We start from the raw sequence: 18971 nt of genomic DNA on the forward strand, positions 1-18971 counted from the left end.
AAATAAATAAATACAAAACCAAAGTTCAGGTATAACTTGAGAATTCTGATCAATTCTTCAGAAAATTTTGATTAACTATTTTCACGTAATTATATGCATATAAATATATATGAATGATATATACATTGTATATGAATTGAATTTTGCTCTTTTCACTTGAGTTTCAAAAATTTGTTACACAAGCTCTATTTTTTACTGTTAGTTGGTTGTGTTTTTACCAGATTTATCAGCCAGTGTGGATGTGAGGTTTCTTTAGATACAAGAATACAAATATCATGCTGATTTTTGTATTTGCAAATATTATGAAAATCTCTCTTCTCTCGAACTGTCATTCATAGTTATCTTTTTATAAATAGGATGGATTTATGCCTATCGATGGTTTTCACGAATAGGATTCATGTAACTAAAATTATGAATGTGGTAGAATTTCTTTTGTGTCCTCTCCCTCCAAGAAAGAATGACAAAATATATCCCCCGAACTGAGATATTCTCCAGTTTCTAACCTGCAGTGTAGCTTTCAGTAAATTGTTGCTCAGTGTTCATATAGTAAAGCCTATCAAAGCCTACAATGTTTCCTTCTTCTGACTATTCAGTATTAGCAAACTCTGTTTCTACGCTTCCCAGAGGAACCTTTCAGGACCCACAACTCAGCAAATTATTCACAGCCGAAGATAAACAGTCCTTTATATAAACCTTGCCAATAGGTGGGCCTCTGTTACTATTTGGGACCCAGTGTGTTATGTTTGTTCCCTACAGGAGCCCCTGTCCCTACTCCTTCCTACATGCCAATAGTTTTAATTCTGATTATATTTTATCTGTTTCCATTTCAGACCTCTACTGATTGATTTCCTTATTTTGTGTGAATAGAAAACACAAAAGTAAGATCTACTAGCCTTAAATAAAAGGTGTGATAGATTAAACAAAGAAACCAGCAGTTACAACACAGTTAGTACACCTGCTTGTCAGTAAAGATAAGCTCCAGCTGCAAGCTCAGCACATTGTCAATATCCTCTAGGACTTTCTGTTTCTTTTTGTGTATTTGTTACCACAATAGTCATCATGAACCAGCTTTGTGCTTAAACAATGCAGCAAAGAAAGAAAATCGGAGGCTGCTCTTCCATTAGGGTGATAGAATATTCATTAATAGTCTCACTCTCTGGTGACTACAGCTAGATTCTTTGCTTTTCTCAATTGTATAGATTTTACAGAGGCAGAACAATACAGTGGTTTAGATCATAGACCACTTTGGTTCAAACCTTGTGGCTGTATGACGATGGGCATGTTTTTGTAAAACTTTATTCCTTAGCTTTTCATTTGTAAGATGTGGATAAAATGATTACTACATACAAAATTTGCAAAAGAAATAGAGTTAATGCAGGGAACATTCTTATAAAAGGATTACACAAGTATTAAGTGCAATGAAAGCATCAATAATTATTATACGGAACTTGAACGTTCCCTTTTAAATGCACGCTTCTCCCAAACACCCACTTCTTCAGTGATACCCCTGAGCACAGCATGAAGATCCAATCCATTTCTAACACTAGACAGAATGAAGGAGTAATAACTGTGAGCAATTGTTGTCATAGAGAAAAGGAGTAAAAGTTATACAGAGCATCCTAAATTATGGTATTGGGGGAATGATACATCGTTGCCATTTTGCTCTGTGATATCGACCTCCCCAAAATCTCTTTTAATGAAACATCAGGCCATTGTCATGGTTCAGAGTTACTTAGATGAAGTAAAGTTTGAAGATAAATGTCATATTAAACATCTGTTGAAGGGAGTGAGGGAGGAAGAGATGAAAGGAGAGAGGGAGAGAAGAAAAGATAGAGACAGAAACCCAGACAGAGACAGAGAGATGGAGACAGAAAAAGACAGAGAGAAACTGTCATCTTTTGCCTTACTTTTATTTATATTTTTTTCTAATTTATATTTTCTTTTAATTCCATAAGCATCTTATATTTTAGCAACGTGGAGGCAAGAATTTCTTCTCATGTTTCCTTTCTTGCTTCATATTATCAGGTCTTAAATGTTTTTAGATTTTCTAACCCCAATAATTTCACATTTGTCCATTAATAAATCAATGTTAACTAGCACTGTGATACTTGAGAGAATAAATTATGAATAAATAAAACCATAAATTTTCCAGTGGGATGTTGCATTTTAGAGGTAGGTTCCTTTATCCCTCCTCAAAGCAAAAAAAAAATCTGGCAAATTAGACATTCCAAGCTGAAGAGCAGGTCAGAGGCACTAAGAGAAAGCTTTGAATAGAGAGGGCTTTTCACAGGATAACTATTGATTATGTCTCATGGTGGATTGCTAGTTCAGGCTAACAACAACTTTATCAGAAAATATTCTTTCTTTGTTCCATAAATCCATAAAGAGGTGGCATGTGCTTGTCTAAGCATGAACTGTCCGGTTCAGATTGAAAAACGCTGCAGTGAAGGTTCCATTGTGCTAGCGTGAAAGAGAGAAGATGGCATTTGTATTCAATCAAAATGCATCACACATACTCCACCTCAACCTTTCTTGCTTTCATATTTTATCTAAATATTATTGATGGCTACAAAATTTTATAGTACTATATTAAGAAAACATTTTTTTAAATTTACTACTATACAAACATTCATAGCTTTAAAATGATACTGGAAATTATATATATATATATATTTTTTTGGCTCTCATTGTAAGCTTCCTGAATTTTGGCAACATGAAGAGAAAGGTTTTGATTGTATGTCCCTTGGGCTATTTTGGTTCAGAAGACTATAAGTGTGGCCCTTCCCACCAGAGAGAACTCTATAGTGTCAACACGATGTTGTAATGCTCACTCACTTTGCTGTTAACTCTTCCTCCCACATGTTCTAAAGATTACTACGGCCATTAATTTATGTCATAAAATTGTCAGTATTTCTTACATATGAAATTTAATTTACATGGGATTAATTTGTTCTATTTTTCAAACATAAATTGTTGTTTTACTATAATTATTACTGGCAAAAGATATTTCTAAATAAAATAAAATTTGCTGAATTTAAAATTTGCTAGTTGATTATTAAGTTTAAATGCTAAAAATTAGCTAAAGACATGAGTGACTCTGCTGAGTTGGGAATACAGACGAGATTCTCTAAAGATAGATGGTTTGAAAATACTCTGTGGAAAAAATAAAAGAAAGTCAAAACAAATTATAAGAGATGCATAGGTCAAAACCTAAATAAACACTTTGAAACAAAAAAGTTTTAATGGTGACACTTCATAAATGTATGAAGTGATGGGTCCTAACTCTAATTCTAACCTTTTGCTAACGTTTCCTAGAATACTGCTGAGAGGAATATGTCAAGCGTTTATTCTAAAAATAAAAACATTCAAGTTATACTTTTTTTTCATTCATAGAGAAGTCCTTGCATTCAAATATTTGTCAATTGATCCAAATTCTGACTTTCAGTGATTCGATGTACATGGAAAATCTAGCATTCTGATTGCTATAGGACTGTTGGTTTGGAGCTTTTGGAGAAGAAACTGAATCACATTGGTCTTTTTGTCTTTTTATGACTCTGTATCTTCGTTGCACAAACAAAGTTTTGTTAAATGGTTATGAACTAAAATAAAATTATTTAATACATATTTACATCTAATCCACTAATTTATAACTCAGTATTATGCTGTATTTATGAGCTCATTGAAGCACTTGTTTCTTGTTTAATTCAGTGACTCAAGAATTATTTCCTGTGGGCATTCCTATATCAATGAACGAACTTAATTCATCCTGCCCCCTATAAATTTAGTGAAACATGTTCATAGTATTTGCTAAATAATCATTCTAACCTTCCCAATTAGTTTGTAATACTCATTTATTACATGTACCATATTCTTATATATTTTATCGAAACTGGAATTTGTTTCATATGCAACTTCCCTACAACCACAATATTTTATGTATTATACCTGTATATTATGTCATAAAATACGTGATGGTAAGTCTTTCATTATATTTAATACTTTGTTCAATATTTACGATAACCTGTAAGATCTCCACCCAGTGACTGACCCATTGGCATTGTCTGCTTCCCAACCCTACCCTTCCTTTTCATTAGTCTGTTGTTACACTGCTGGGGAACTTGGCACCATCTGATATATATGAGCCTCATAGCAAAATATTCATCTTAGAAGACTATCACCTACTTTGAAACTATAATAATAGCCCCTTAATTTCAATATAGTAATTCACAGTACAGGTGACTATATCCCGCGATATATACCCCATTTGAAATCCTTGATGAAGACATGATGCCTGATTTTTTCTACAAAACAATGTATGTGAAATCACTTAGGAACTGTAGCATTTTCTCTTACCACTGATGCCTACTATTTTTATTCTGAGGTTAGAAATGATGAAAGTCTTTCTTCAAATGACTATAGCTGGATATAATCTTCTGCAAACAATGCCAAGATATTGAGCAGCCTCTGAGACTATACTAATGTAAGCAGAAGTCACCCTTGCTGCATTTTACTTCTCTTTTCATATATCTTTTCCTACTAGGCACCCAGCACTCTCATTCATTCTTTACAGTTCTCTTCTTAGATTACAAGCTGATTTTAGCTTTATTATGTTATATCTTACTCTAAAATACTATCTTTGATTTATCTCCTCAAAGCATATGTGATATAAGGCTCATTCTCTTTGGATTTACTGAAAAATTAATCTGCACAAAATGAATGGTCAATAACGACCTAACATGTTATTCCTAGGAACAAGCATTTGCTATTTAATGGATGACTTCGGGAGTGAGTGTGATTAATTCAGAGTCATGGAACAGCAAGGATAAGACTGAGGATGCTGGGACCAGATGGCTTCCTCTACCTCTGCATGAGGACTGCACCTAATCAGAGACTCTAGTGTCCAGGGATTGAAGAAGCTAAGCTACCTCATTTTGAAAAATAGGAGAAAGGAGAAGCAAATTCTAATGAGTATTCAGTGGATCAGAATATTAGAATTGCAAAGTATCAGGGCATTTAGATTTAGGCAGATCTCAGCAAATGAAGTAGATAGAGGTTTAATAATGGGTGAAATAAGCATAGATTGGATATAATTGGAACTTTCCTCTTATTAGTTATTCCTACTTTCCTTATCTTTCTAGCACTTATACAGATACCTTTTTTTTTTCTTTTCTTTTTTTAATCTGCGAAACATTCTTAAGGTGAATGTCAACAGAGGGAGTGTTAAGAGGTACATGTGTCAGCATGAAAATGTTCGTAGCACCTTATGCCCTGGGCTGTTTGTGGTACTAAATGCATGCAGTTCTGTTAGAGAATAAGTTGGATACGATTTGTGTTCTGAATTCTTGTTCACACTTCAATTCTAAAGTAGGAGCTGTACTTGAGTCTTTTTGTAAAACAGGAGTTCTATATTATTATTTTCCCAGGAGTTTAACATTTCAAGTAGTTTTTTTTTTAATTGATTAGTATCTTAAAAATCAAGTATATGTACAGTAGCTTGCAAACTGTTAGTTTGTGTTTTTCCCATCTATAATCCTACAAATCATATTTATGTTAACTGGTAATTTCCTAGAAAACATAATATGCTGTAGGGTTAATAATATCTACTTTAAAAAACATTGTATTACATATGTTTGGCAAAGAAGTTTCAAAGATCACTTAAAATAATTGAGAGCCCTGGATTATTTTTTGAATTGTGCTTTGATAAAATCTCTGCATGGAGATATTTACTTGTCTGGAAAAAAATTGTAGCTGTTGGAGAAGAATAGCCATTAGGAGACTCTGGATGGCCACAGGAAACAATTTTGCAAGGAAGGAAATAGTACTCAACATTGGATTAACAATCAGTAAACTGATCAATCTGAGAAATATACATCCTCTGTTACAATTGAAACTATTAATGTGGGTTGAAATGCATGTGGGAAGATAAACTTCCATCAGTCTACATAATTTATCAGACGTGCAAAGTATTTTTGTTTAAAAAAAAAAATAGTTGCATATAGAATTTTTTGTTTCTCCCTGAATTCATTTAGCTTACCCCAAACTTACCTCTTAAACTATATATATACAATACACACACTTGTAGAACATATTTACTTTTATTTTTTTCCTAACCAATTTGTGGCAACAGAGAAAGAACATCGGTGGCTTTTTGGGCCTTAGAGCCAAGGTAAGATAGCATGTACAGGGCATTATTAGAGGTGATTTTTCTACAATTTGAGCTAAATAAATAGGTAAAATGCTTGACAAAATATTCAGAATTAGTAAGCACATGCATCTTCCACCTTCATTTCAAGATACAAGATATAAATAATAGAGACTATCTAAGCCTTTCTTTTCTACCTAATCACCAAGTAAAACAGATTTGTCTGTGTTTGCTTATTTGGTTTTTTCATCTGTTTCTTTGGTAAGATTTTGTTTCTTTCTGCATTTCAGATGTTTACAATTAGAAGTTTGTTATTTTCAGGATAAGTAACACAACACCATGTATGTTTATTGATATGAAATATTAGGAAGCTTAATAGTATAACAAATATTTTATACCTATTTTGATAACACCAAAAAAAAGAAATTTCTTTGACATGTACTTTACCAAGAGATTAACTTTGTGATCTTAGTCTGTGTGATGGCTCCCAGAATTTTAAGCAGGTTTGTGTATAAATACTATAATGGGGAGAGAAACATATAATTTATCTTTGAAACAAGTATACTTTCAGTAATGAAAAGGGCACAAAAATAATTACCAGGTGCCAATTGATCTATAAAATGCATAAACCCAAATTCCCTTTGGAAGAATCAGGAATAGTGATAGGACAATAGCTATTAAAATGTAGAGAACTTTCCGAGATTTTCTCATATATAACAAATATTTTTCCTTACATCATATTCTTTCAAGACATTGGATAAACAACAGTACAAACATTCAACATGGCTGAAAGGTGGAGTTATTGTATTTAAACAGTCAAAATTATGATGAATAAACATCATTAACATGTAATTAGTCTACCCTACATTCAGTAATATATTTCCTTAGATTAATGCATTGGATTAGAGAAATGACATTTTTGAAAGCACAAGAATTCTGTTCTCAAAGACAAGTATAAAGTACAGGGTGGTTCCAGCTCATTGGGGCATGAAAGATACAACACAAATTATCCCTGAATGATAGTGGAGGCTATTCCAACTTCCCAGAGTACTGGGTTGGCTCCAGAACTTGGGAGTTCTTGAAAGGGAATGTGTAACTTGGACAGAGACAGACGTCATAAAAAGAAGATATAAAAATATGTATCCAGTATCTCGCAAGTTGATTTCAGGGACATTGTAGGCTTACTTCAGAAATAAAAAATGTTAACAATTTCAGAGTTGAAAGAGTATTAGAGATAGCTTACTCAAAATTGCTAATTTTGCAGGTAAAGTTACTGAAACTACAGAAAGTGAGAGATTTGGCCAAGATAAAACCATTTTAAGAAATGTTATTATTTTCTTCTTAGATGAAAAGTATAGATAAAAAGAAATTTTAAAAAGTATTCCCCATTCAATTATGAGGTTATAGGAGTATAACAGAAGTGAGAACAGAGATGAGGAAGAAAAAGTGTTCCTAAAGGATTTTTGTAGCTTGACGGAAATTTGCAGATTTAGCAGAATTAGACACCTATTAATTACTTGTTACTTGAATTGTTAGGACAAGAATGAACTACAGTTATTATTTTTAACATTTTGATATTTGGCAGTAGCATAATTTAGTACCTAAAATATCTTAGAAATTTAGTAGAGTTTTTTCACAGCTTTGACCTTTCAGTAGGATCGGTTGGCAACTCTTTCTATCCCCACAGGTTACTGAGACCATAAAAAAGAGAAAGGAATAGAATAACTAGGAAATTAGATGTATTATATAAAAAGGCCAAAGAGGAAGTCTATGGCTCCATAATTCATGGGAACTATATATATTAAAATATCTGGATGACAAAATATGTACAATATGGAAAGATGGGGGAATGTTTTTAATCTTGCTAATAACAATACATTTGCTAAACTCAGAATTCAACCTCAAAATAGTGTTTTACATTCCAATAATCTAGGATTAGAAACAAAGGTATATGCTGTTCAGGGAATTGTTGTAACACTCCTATCCCTCAGGATGCTGAGTAGACAGCTCTGATGAATGTTGTCTTGTAAAGATTGTTCAGTGCCAGGAACAGAAGCTAACTTGAGGTGACATAAGGCAGGCGGGACTGTATTGGGGCACATATTAACTCTGATTTATTCTGGTTAAAGGCAGTAATTTTTGTTCCTACTTCTTCACATAGAAGACAAACAAAAAAAAAAAAAAAAAAAAAACCTACTGCAATAAGCACCTGCCCCTCATCAATATCCCTGGCTCACTTTATGTCAGATTGAAAGGACAGCCTGAAGTATTTTAACATTTTTGCTTATATGGAAGTATTTAGCTAACTTTTTCATAGTTGACTCAACTTTAAGATAGTCACATGGTTAGGTATTTGAGTCCTATTTGTAGGAAATCATTTACATAACAGTACAAAACAAAATAGAATATATGTCAATACACTATTTAGTGACAAAATTTTTAGAGCTTTATATGTAACAAAGTTTATACATTTGTGCATATGTTGAGAACAATAGGAAACTACTAACCAAATATTTTGAAATGGACATTCTCTCTTAGATCATGTATCCTGGCAGGAGAAATAATTATTACAGTGACTTATCACTAGATATAAAAATATATTTTTAAAATATTCTCCAAAGGAAAACAATAAGTTGGTATGAGGGCAAAACTCTAAAACACAAATTTATGCAACAGTTATTCAATAAAAACCATATATTGACAGTCTACTTTTAAGTGTCAGCTATTAAAAATTGGAATATTATCTTAATATCAATAATAAAGCATTAGAAATGTTAAATGTTAGCAAATATAATGCAATTTTTATGAATATATAAATATAAATATATTTTTACGTATACATACACATTAATGAAATAACAGATATAGAGCATTTATTGCACTAGGGTATGCATTATTATCAAATATATGCTAAAAGATATTGGCCTTATTAAGGACAATTAGGTTAAAGATCAAAATTAAAATATCTTATATAATGAATTATATATCTATCATCTATGATTGTACTCAAGTGTATGATTGCATTAGTTATTGGTATTATATTAATATAAGGTGGTCTAGAAAGTAACTTTATAATCTCAGATATGTTATGAACAAAAAGAGTATTTCTAAAATATAAGAAAACAACATGGAATATTTTAAAAATTCAATTTTCAGGAGAGAACTAGTAAGCTTAGCTATCTGAGAATGCTTGTTTTCATCATGAGGAAAGTAGACTGGAAATTTATGAGAAATTGAATATATTACAAATTAATGATTATGGTATGATCCAGAAAAATCAGGAAAGAATATTGATTAAAAAAAAGAGAAGAAAAAGCAAAGCAATCACACACACACACACACACACACACACACCACACAATGTCTCAAAAACCGTGCAAGTGCTGATACAAAGTTGAGTAAAATATGAGTCTGTCCTTTCACTCACAAAGCAAATGACTTTTACATGTAAGTACCACTTAGTGTTATGATTCTTTACTATTCTCAAAATATGATTTCAAATACAGTTTTAAAACCATGTTTGTATTTGCTTGTTTGGTATATGTTTGAGTGATATATATATGTATATATATATATATATATCCGCCTCACTAACTTGAAATTTTCCATCTTCACATAAGTATATTGTTAACTTCTCATAGGCAGGAATTGCATTTTGTCTCTGTATACCTAAGTACCTAATATAGCTAGCACAACACACAACACACAGAAGGAAATTAATTGTTGTTTTGGGGGTTAATTAATTTACCAATTAATGAATAGATTCATAAATAAAAATTCATGACAGAAAACCTAAATTCTAACTGAATTTTTTTCACTTTTTAAAGTATTTCTCTTTATGATGTTTCTCCAAAACCTCACTATGGAGCATTAAAACAGTCCTTTGATGCTTCATCTCTGAGACACATATTCTTAAAAAAATATTTAATAAGAAAACAACTAAATTTAATTTTAGTTATAAAAATCTTAAACATGACAATAATTTTAATTTAGGAAAGAAATCAAAGCAATATCTGCTTTCCTCGCTGTGTGCATTTGAATGAAGTTGCATTTAAATATGTTTTTACATTCTAACAGAATATTTTTAATTTGTAGATTTCAAATACAAAAGTATAGAAGACTTCACCTCTAAAAAATGGGCCTTTGGGATCTAAACTCATTATCATTGAAGTGTGAAGTTCTAATTGTATTACTTTTAATAATGTATCTTCTACATAGATATCACTCAATGCCTGCAAATTCAGGAAGTGGGAAATGGAGAAGTTATAATGTAGAAGAGATTTATGCTAAGGAGATTCTGAGTTGTCATGATTAAAAATTTTCTACCCATTATGTGAATCCTATTGATCATTGCAGGAAGCAGAAAAGTGTGCTGCTCATTGATTTTCTTTGGCTACTGAATGCATTAGGCCTGACACATTTGATGGGTAGGCAAGTTTTCAAAGGAAGCTCAGTTAAGCTAATCTTAGTTCAGAGGAATATTCACAATGGAATAAGAAACCTTGTAATTGCAAGAGCAAATAGAAGAGTCAGAGGACTGTATTATGAGCCATATCAGCATAAAAATTGGACATGAGCCTTCCCAAGAGAGTTCAGTAAAACACATCAAGGCTTTGATGCTGTTTTTTACAAATGTAGCAATTACTGGATAAATTGGGTTTTAGCTTTTTACCCTTCAGCCAAGATAGTTAATGCAAAGCAATTAGTTGTTCTGTCTTCTTAGCTAAGGGAGAGTATCAGAATTCCATCAATTTCATAAAAAATATAAACGAAGCCATTAGATAATTGCATCCACAAGTGAGATTGATAACAATGCTACTGTCTATTAATTCAATAGTTTGTTTCTAATGATCTATTCCTCTTGTTATTATACTGATTCTTTAAAATACAAATTCACCTATGAGTTGCATGGTAGACTACTAGTGTAGAAAGAAAAATAACAAATGGAAATCCTCAAGAGTGTTATACCCTGGGAATTTTTTTCCATTTGAAAAATAAAGGTAGAAAATATGATCCTCTGTCCCTGTTGGAAGCTGTCTACTCACTTATTAGTACAATGTCAGAGTACAATGTTACCTCTCAGTAGTACAAGATGGTGTCAAAATGCGATGTATATTTTTCCAGTACATTAAGTACCAGGACACTGTGTATGCTTTCGTTGAGGATTAATTAAATCATCATAAACCAAGTAGTCTTTTATGCCTACAAACAAACATTGTATATTTGGCAATCATCTTTCTCATTTTTTTTCCAGGTCATTTAGCATATGGGTATATAATTCAAATGTATACAAATAAATAAAGCCATATAGGCTATTGATATCATCTTCCAACTTAATGACATCCAAAAAGGAAATCCCCCATCCCTTAGGCAAAATAACATACCTTCCAAAGCCTTTGGAGATTTGTTTTTCAATATAGAAAACTATTGTAAATTATCAGTCATCTGCGGGATATTTGGATTTTTAACAACCCTTTTGCTTTTTGATATATTATCAAAATGCTATAACAATTAAGTATTTAAAAATATTGCAACTATATGTTATTTTGCCAGTTGGTCTTTGTACATAGAGGGCAGGGAGAGACTGAAGAGGCAGATCATTCCAGAATGGTAGGTGGCAGTTTGAATAAACAAGGGAACTTAAATCCAAGGCTTGTCTTGGGCACTGCAAAACAAGTAAATCTCTGCATCCACCCACTGACTCTTAGAAGTTTATAGAGAGGCCTTAGTAGGGTTCAGTCACATATAATGTCGAGATGATCTCAACAACACATTGCTCTCTCAAGGCTGCATCCTTGAAAATGGCTCTAACTGTGGGGAGGGCAGAACTTAAGGTCCAAGGAAGAGGGTGGGGATGAGATAGCTTCCAATTGCCTGGGTCTAGCTTACAGGTCAACCAGCTCTCACATCCTCACCATTACCTCCTCCAGTATTCCACCTTCTGTGACCTGCTCTTACAATTTTATATTCTCTCTGTTTTCTGCAGTGTGCTCTGGGCAGTCAGCAAGGGGTGTCAAGAGCATGGAAGTGGTTCTTTTCGTGTCTATATGGTTGTATTGGAGACAGCTACCCCAGCAACAATATAGACACATGCAAGAGAAAACAATATTTCAGATAATAATTCCCCAAATAAGTAACAATTTTTCCCCAACAATGTTCCTGTGATCTGAACCACTGATTTATTAAAGCCTTAGGCTGGGGGTTGGATCACTCAGAGTGCTCACTTGTGTCCCCATGTGACTTGATAAAGATGAAACAACAGATTCATCAGGTATAAACAAACAACATTCTGTTTGGATAATGGCACAGTTGAGGCAGTAATAATGTGCAAATTCATCCCATTTTGGAGGACAGCTTTCCTCATTAGAGATATTTTAATGTTCAGTAAAGACAAGCTTTGCTGGCTGTCATTGAAAGATTATTGGGTGAATTTAGTAAGGGCTTCTATATGTGCTATAACGTCCTCCAGGTCAATGGGGGGGGGGAATGATGGTGGTCAAATGATTGTACCACTGGAAAACATAACATAATACACAGCCTGGAGGAAAGGGAGGTTGACAGCTACAGGAGTTTAACCTGTTTGTGCATAGCACACATGTTGACGGCGAAGGCAGCACCATCAGGTATGAGATGGACTAAGGGAGGGATATGCCAAACCAGGACCCTCACCTTCTCCTTTCTTTCAGTGGTGTGTGTTCCATTCCAGGTATAACGCATTTCAACAGGTCCAGTTTGCAGCAAGACAATGAGATCCCAGTGGAGATTGAGTAGTTCCCCTTCATCCAAGGGTACAAAGAAACACACCCATCCCGGTGGACATCCTCATGCAAATTCCAGTAGATAACACCTTTTCCCGGTGTGATGAGGTTTGATCCATGGTGAGATCAATGGAAAAATGGCTGTTTCCCATTACTTCCATACCTTTATGGTATTGAACATCTCCACCGGGTTTCCCCGTCTGACATATGGGGCAACAGGCCCTAGTGGTTGATCATTCAAATGTACTAAAGACTGGGATAGTATACTGTAGTCCACTCGACTAAGGTGGTTTTACCTGTTAGTCATTTAATCTGTTGCTTTAATATCCTATTTCCTTTTCTTTCTATCATTCCTTTGCTTGTGGATTATAGGGGAGATGTAACCTCCATTCAATGTAATTTTCTTTTGGCCAGTCTTGAATCTCAGGCCCTTTAAAATGTGACACCCCACCCCCACTCATCTTCAATCACTGTCTATCCGATCTGTACATGGTGCTCACCTTCTCTAATGGTGGCAGTCTGGTTTGTGTGTTGACAGGGGGAAGCTTGGGTTAGGCCAGATGCAGTGTCCAAACAAACCAAGGCATATTTAGAAATCTCAGTCAGAGGGAGAGGTATAATATAATCAATCTGCCAATTCTTCACTGGTTGAGAACTCTGGTGAATGGCCCCAGACTCCTTTGGTAGTTGTCTTGAGCATTGTTTAGAACACAAAGAATGCTGTTACTGCATTAACAAAGTCACTATTTCAAGGGCAATCTGGTATTTTTGGCAATAAGTTATCCCGCCTGGGCACTGTGGTGGTCTCTCTTTCTGTGTTCCAATCTGCTGTATCTACTGAAGGGTCAGTTGCTAGGGCTTGTACCTGGGCTAGGGCGTCAGCTTCCCGATTGCCAGGGGTGACAGCACCTAATGAGCCAGGACACAGAAAACAGTGAGGACTGCTTCAGGCTCTTGCAGATGAACTGAAATGTCTTTCCATATATTGTAACCCCACAAAGGCTTATTCACGATCATCTATCCATTGGTTTCCCATTGTCTAAGCCACAGGGTTAATCCCTTTAGAACAGCCCAACTCTCAGTTCAAAGGGCCAGGGCTCCTGAGTGATCACCAGCCAAAAGGCTCTGAGTTCAGCCAACTGGCAGCTGCCGTTCATATTTCTGTCCAGATGATGTCAGTATTGGGTTGAATCTGGACGGCAGTCCATGTGAACATGTTGCCCCTACTGGACCCAGCCATCAGGGGAAATTTCCTCCCCTCCTTCTCTACAGGCCGTGGGTCTACCACAGGAATAGAGGTGGGGTTATTTGGAGACTCTCTATACATACTCTATCCAGCCTAATATCACCTGCATTTCTAGAGACATTAGGCTGTCTGACAGTGTGCTTCTCCTCTGCAAACAGGCATGTCAGGCAGTAAAAGTGGAAGTTTGAGCCATGGCAGAGGTGGTCGATGAAACATATGTTCAAACCACCCCTTGATAGGAAGGGAGGTTCTTACCACAATACGCTGTTATTCCCTCACCAGAGGCTCTGCCTGGGGGAGCGCTGTGCACACTGTGAGAAGCTTTTGCTCCCTGGGGGTATATCGGGTTTCTGTCTAATTCCAGAGCTGGGACCAACATCGTAGGGGTACTCTCTCCTTCTGTTGTCTGTGCCACAGTGCCCAACCCATACCTTCCGGAGTCACAGACACATCTAACTCAAATGGTAGCCCTGCTCAGGAGATGTCCAGAGCTTTAATCTGCTTCACTAATATTTTTGCCTTCGCAAAGGTGGCTTGCTGCTCTGACCCCCAGTCCCACATGTGCCTTTTCTTTACCAGGCAGTATAAAGCTCAGCGGCACTGTGCCAAGTGCGGGATAAAAGTCCTTCAAAACCCCATAATCCCTACAAGGATTTGCACCTCTCTCATGTTTTTGGGAATTGAGTAGGCTTCCATCTTATCAATCACAGCTTCTGGGACAACATGGTCTTACCCAACCAAATGATGCTCCAAGATTTTCCAGTGGTGCTTGGGCCTTGAATTTTCTGTGGGTTCACCGCTCATCCTTCCCTCGCAGATATTCCATCAATGTAATGGACCATTTTACTGATGTGGGGAAAGAGAACAGGAACAGATCTTTGGCTACCATTCATGACATATTTTGGGGCTGTGCTGTTAACCTTGGAGAAGCACTTGAAAGGTCCATTTTTGCCCCTCTCATGTAAAGGCAAATTTATCTTATAACTCAGCAGCTAAGGGCATACTGAAAAAGGCGCTTGCTAAGTCCAGTAAAGCATGGTACACTTCTAAGACTGTGATCAAGGTATCTAAGATGGTGACAATATTGGGCACATCTGCATGGATGGAGGGCACTACCTTGTTTAATTCTCCATAATCCAAAGTCATCATCCGCTATGAGCCATCTGGCTTTTTTGTTGGCCACATTAGCTGTTAAAAGCACTATGGGTGGGGCGTACAATGCCCACTCGGTGTAGTTCTTGCATAGTTTCTCCTATTTCCTTATGCCCCAGGCAACTTATATTGTTTGACATTTACTACTCTTTGAGGGGCAATAGACTTACTGGTTCCCAGTTGTCATTTCTCCTCAGCAGTTATCTGATTACTCTAACCTGGAGGTGGAATTCACCAGTCAAGTTTTGCAGAGTTTGACCTGGTAAGATACCAATTATCTAATACATTCTCTGGCATTGGAGAGTTAAAAAAATATCATATTCTCATGGAAGAGAATGCCTAATTTGCAGTGTCAAAGGGATATTCCTGACCATAATTACTTGCTACAGCCGAGGGGACCAGAAAACTTCTGAGGGTTACCATGTATTAGAACACATTTGGCTCCAGTATCAACCACAGCCAATACCTTTTGTTTATTTCTGGGGGTGCCAGGGAACAGTGAGCATCATCATCTGCAACAATCCTCACCTGGAGGCAAACTTGGATTGGAACCTATACCAGGGGCATGGGAAGCGCCCAGCTCAAATAAGCCTCTGAGGCCTCTGATGGAGCAGGCAGGGCATTAGGGATGGGGAAGGCCTGAACTGTTTCTCTGGTTTCAAAATTTTACACAAGTGGACCAGCGTAGCTGGTTGTCCATCTATCATTTCAGGGGGAGTCATGTCAATAAGGAAGTCAAACCATATTTGCTTCTGGGTTGCTTTTACTGGACATTTAATAGCCATTGAGATAGGTTTTGGTTTCTTGAGTTTCCTCTCTTTTTTGGATCTTCCCCACAGACTCTATTCACTCCTGGAATTTGTCAGTTTTCCTCTGATCAGCAATGGATTGCCCAATATTATAAATGTCTTATCCCATGACGGGGCTCAGACATGAATATCAGTGTCCCATGTGTTGGGGTAGACTGGACTATCTTGGCTTTCACTCCTGCAGTTGAGTGTGGCCCAATCAGGGCCCTCAAAGACAGGGACATAGATAGTTTATCTCATTTTCAACTCCCTAGGAATTTGTTGTACCTCCTCTATTGATTTCCAGGATCCCAAATGCCCAGGGTGAGCCCTCTAATTGGTCCAAGATTCCTTACAGACTAGAATAATCCAATCTATAAGGGAGTGTGTACCTTGTACCCACTAAGTGCCATGCAGGCAGTGTCAGAGGGCAGCATGTGTGGTGAAATTGCCCATTTTCTCTGTTTCCTGCCCAGTCCGAGAAATGCCATGGACACTACCACTACCACCAACCCTGCCCTCACAAATCCCATAGTCCCATTAATTATGGCTGGATACTTTCCCTGGCCTTTTTTGCAACTTGACAACTATATCAATAAGCCCAGCAGGAGTATATTCTTTCATCATGAATGTTTCATGAATCGGGCACTGCCCTGCTGAATAGGGCTGTTGTTGTGCTTTTGCTTTCCTTTGTATTAGGGGATGGAGGGCACATTTCATCTGTTTCACTGTCAATCACAACTTCCTCCTTTTCCCTCTTCTCACTTTCCTATGGATTCCACCTCATAGCATCTCAATCAGGCTTTGTTACAAGCACATAGATTTTAATCTGTGGGAGCTTGAGCCCTCCTAGCTTTGCAGAATGGCACATTAAGGTCTTCAATTCATTACCCTGCTCACCCTTTAAATTTCTTTAAAAAAATTATATGTGTAAATATAATATACATATTATATGTATATATATATAAAATTATATGTACAAATATAATTTATATTTATACAAATATGTTATATTTATACACATAAAAATTATATGTATAAATATAATATATATATCATATGTATATATATATAAACATATATATAATAGATATGAATATTTGAAAAAACATTTAATAATATGTTTTATAATATATTTGAATTCATTTTTTTCAGAAACAAGTTGAACAAAAATGTAAAAAATATTAGTACTAGTTCAGTGTTGATATTTTATTTATTTATTTTTCAAATATCTCACTATTCTCAGAATTTACTAGGTAATCCAGGACCGTAAGCAATTACTGAGAGTAATGTATATTAAACAAACAAACAAAGGAACACATTGGATTCTTTAAAAACATATTATATATATATATATATATATATATATATATATATATATATATATATATCAAAGATTAAAAAGTATATCTAAAACAAAACAGGGAAATCTTATTTTTTTTCCATAAGGTAAAACATGGCAAAAGGTTTTGACAGGTTAAAGGTGATCTGATATTTTTAAAAGTTAACGCTTTTTATTTGAGAACACAATTTATTATAAAACCATCAACTTCATAAACACATTGTTTTCTAGGTTAGTCTGCTCCCGAAGGAGCATCTGAGATGGGATTTCAATTCAAGTAGTTTCTTTGAGAAGCAATTATGAGAAGTACTGGTGGGGGAGTGAGTGAGACAAGGATTAGAAGAACATGTTAATGCTTTGGTGGATTCGAGTTCAATCCCAGTGGGGACCTCTGACATAAAGTGGAGATCCTACTTCAGAAATGTCTTCTGAGGGGCATGAAAGTTCCTTCATTTTTGGTTGAGCACTGCTACTGGGCTGGTAAATTCTAGCATTTCTAACTTGCCAGGTGTAAGAATATTCTGACTGAAGAAACCCTTATACAAAAAATTATAGGTGTTCATGGTAAAAAGCTATGGTATGTAAAAGACCTGTGTGTGTCGAAGTAATAAGCCAGAGCACTGAAAACTTCTGATTATTTATATTTAGATGAATAATATCACAGTACTCGAAGCATTCACAACTTCTTCAAAGAGTCAATAATTTGACTTCATAATAGAATTAACTAACCTAATTTAGTATGAATTGGCTAATTGGTAACCACTGTCATTTATGGGTGTATTTGTTTTTATTCATTATTGTGTAAGAAAATAAGTTAAAAATTAGAAACATACATTTTTCTAGTAATGCTTATATTTGTAATTGTCTTCATAAATGGACAAATTATATAATAAGAGAAGATTTTTGCATTTGTTGCTTTAGACATGTTATCTAGCACAAACAATTTGTTTCTGTGCATTCTGCGGCTTTGGTAGCCATTATCCCTACCTCAGTGACTTTCTTCTCTATGTAATGAAAAGTTAACAGATTTTATTTTCTTATTTAAAAAAAACAATTCCTTTGATTTCCGGTCGGATGGCAGAGTAGCTAAATGCTATGCTAGCCTCCTTCCACCACCACATCAAAATTACAACTAAACTACAGAACAACTATCATTGAGAATTGCCTGAAATCTCTTTGAACTGAAGCAGTACAACTAAAGACAGACAGAAGAAGCCACCTCAAAACTGGTAGGCGGGGCAGAGATGTGGAACAGACTGGTTCCACAACTGGGTGTGACCATTAAAAATCAGGAGGAATGCCTCAGCTTCAGAGGTTCCCCTCAGAGGAGTAAGGAATCCCAGTCCCACATCACGCTCCCCAGCCCAGGGTTTCAGTGCCAGAAAGAGAAGTCCCCATAAATTCTGGTTGTGAAAACCAGCAGAGATTGTGGCCAAGTGAGATAAGGGTGTTTCTAGTTCCAGGTGTTCCTCTTAAAGGGCCTGCACAGAAACTCACTCACTCTGGACTCACTCACTCTGAGCTCCAGTGTTGGGGCAACAGC

Source organism: Rhinolophus sinicus, linkage group LG01 (genome assembly GCF_036562045.2).
Source record: "Rhinolophus sinicus isolate RSC01 linkage group LG01, ASM3656204v1, whole genome shotgun sequence".
Lineage (NCBI taxonomy): Eukaryota > Metazoa > Chordata > Mammalia > Chiroptera > Rhinolophidae > Rhinolophus > Rhinolophus sinicus.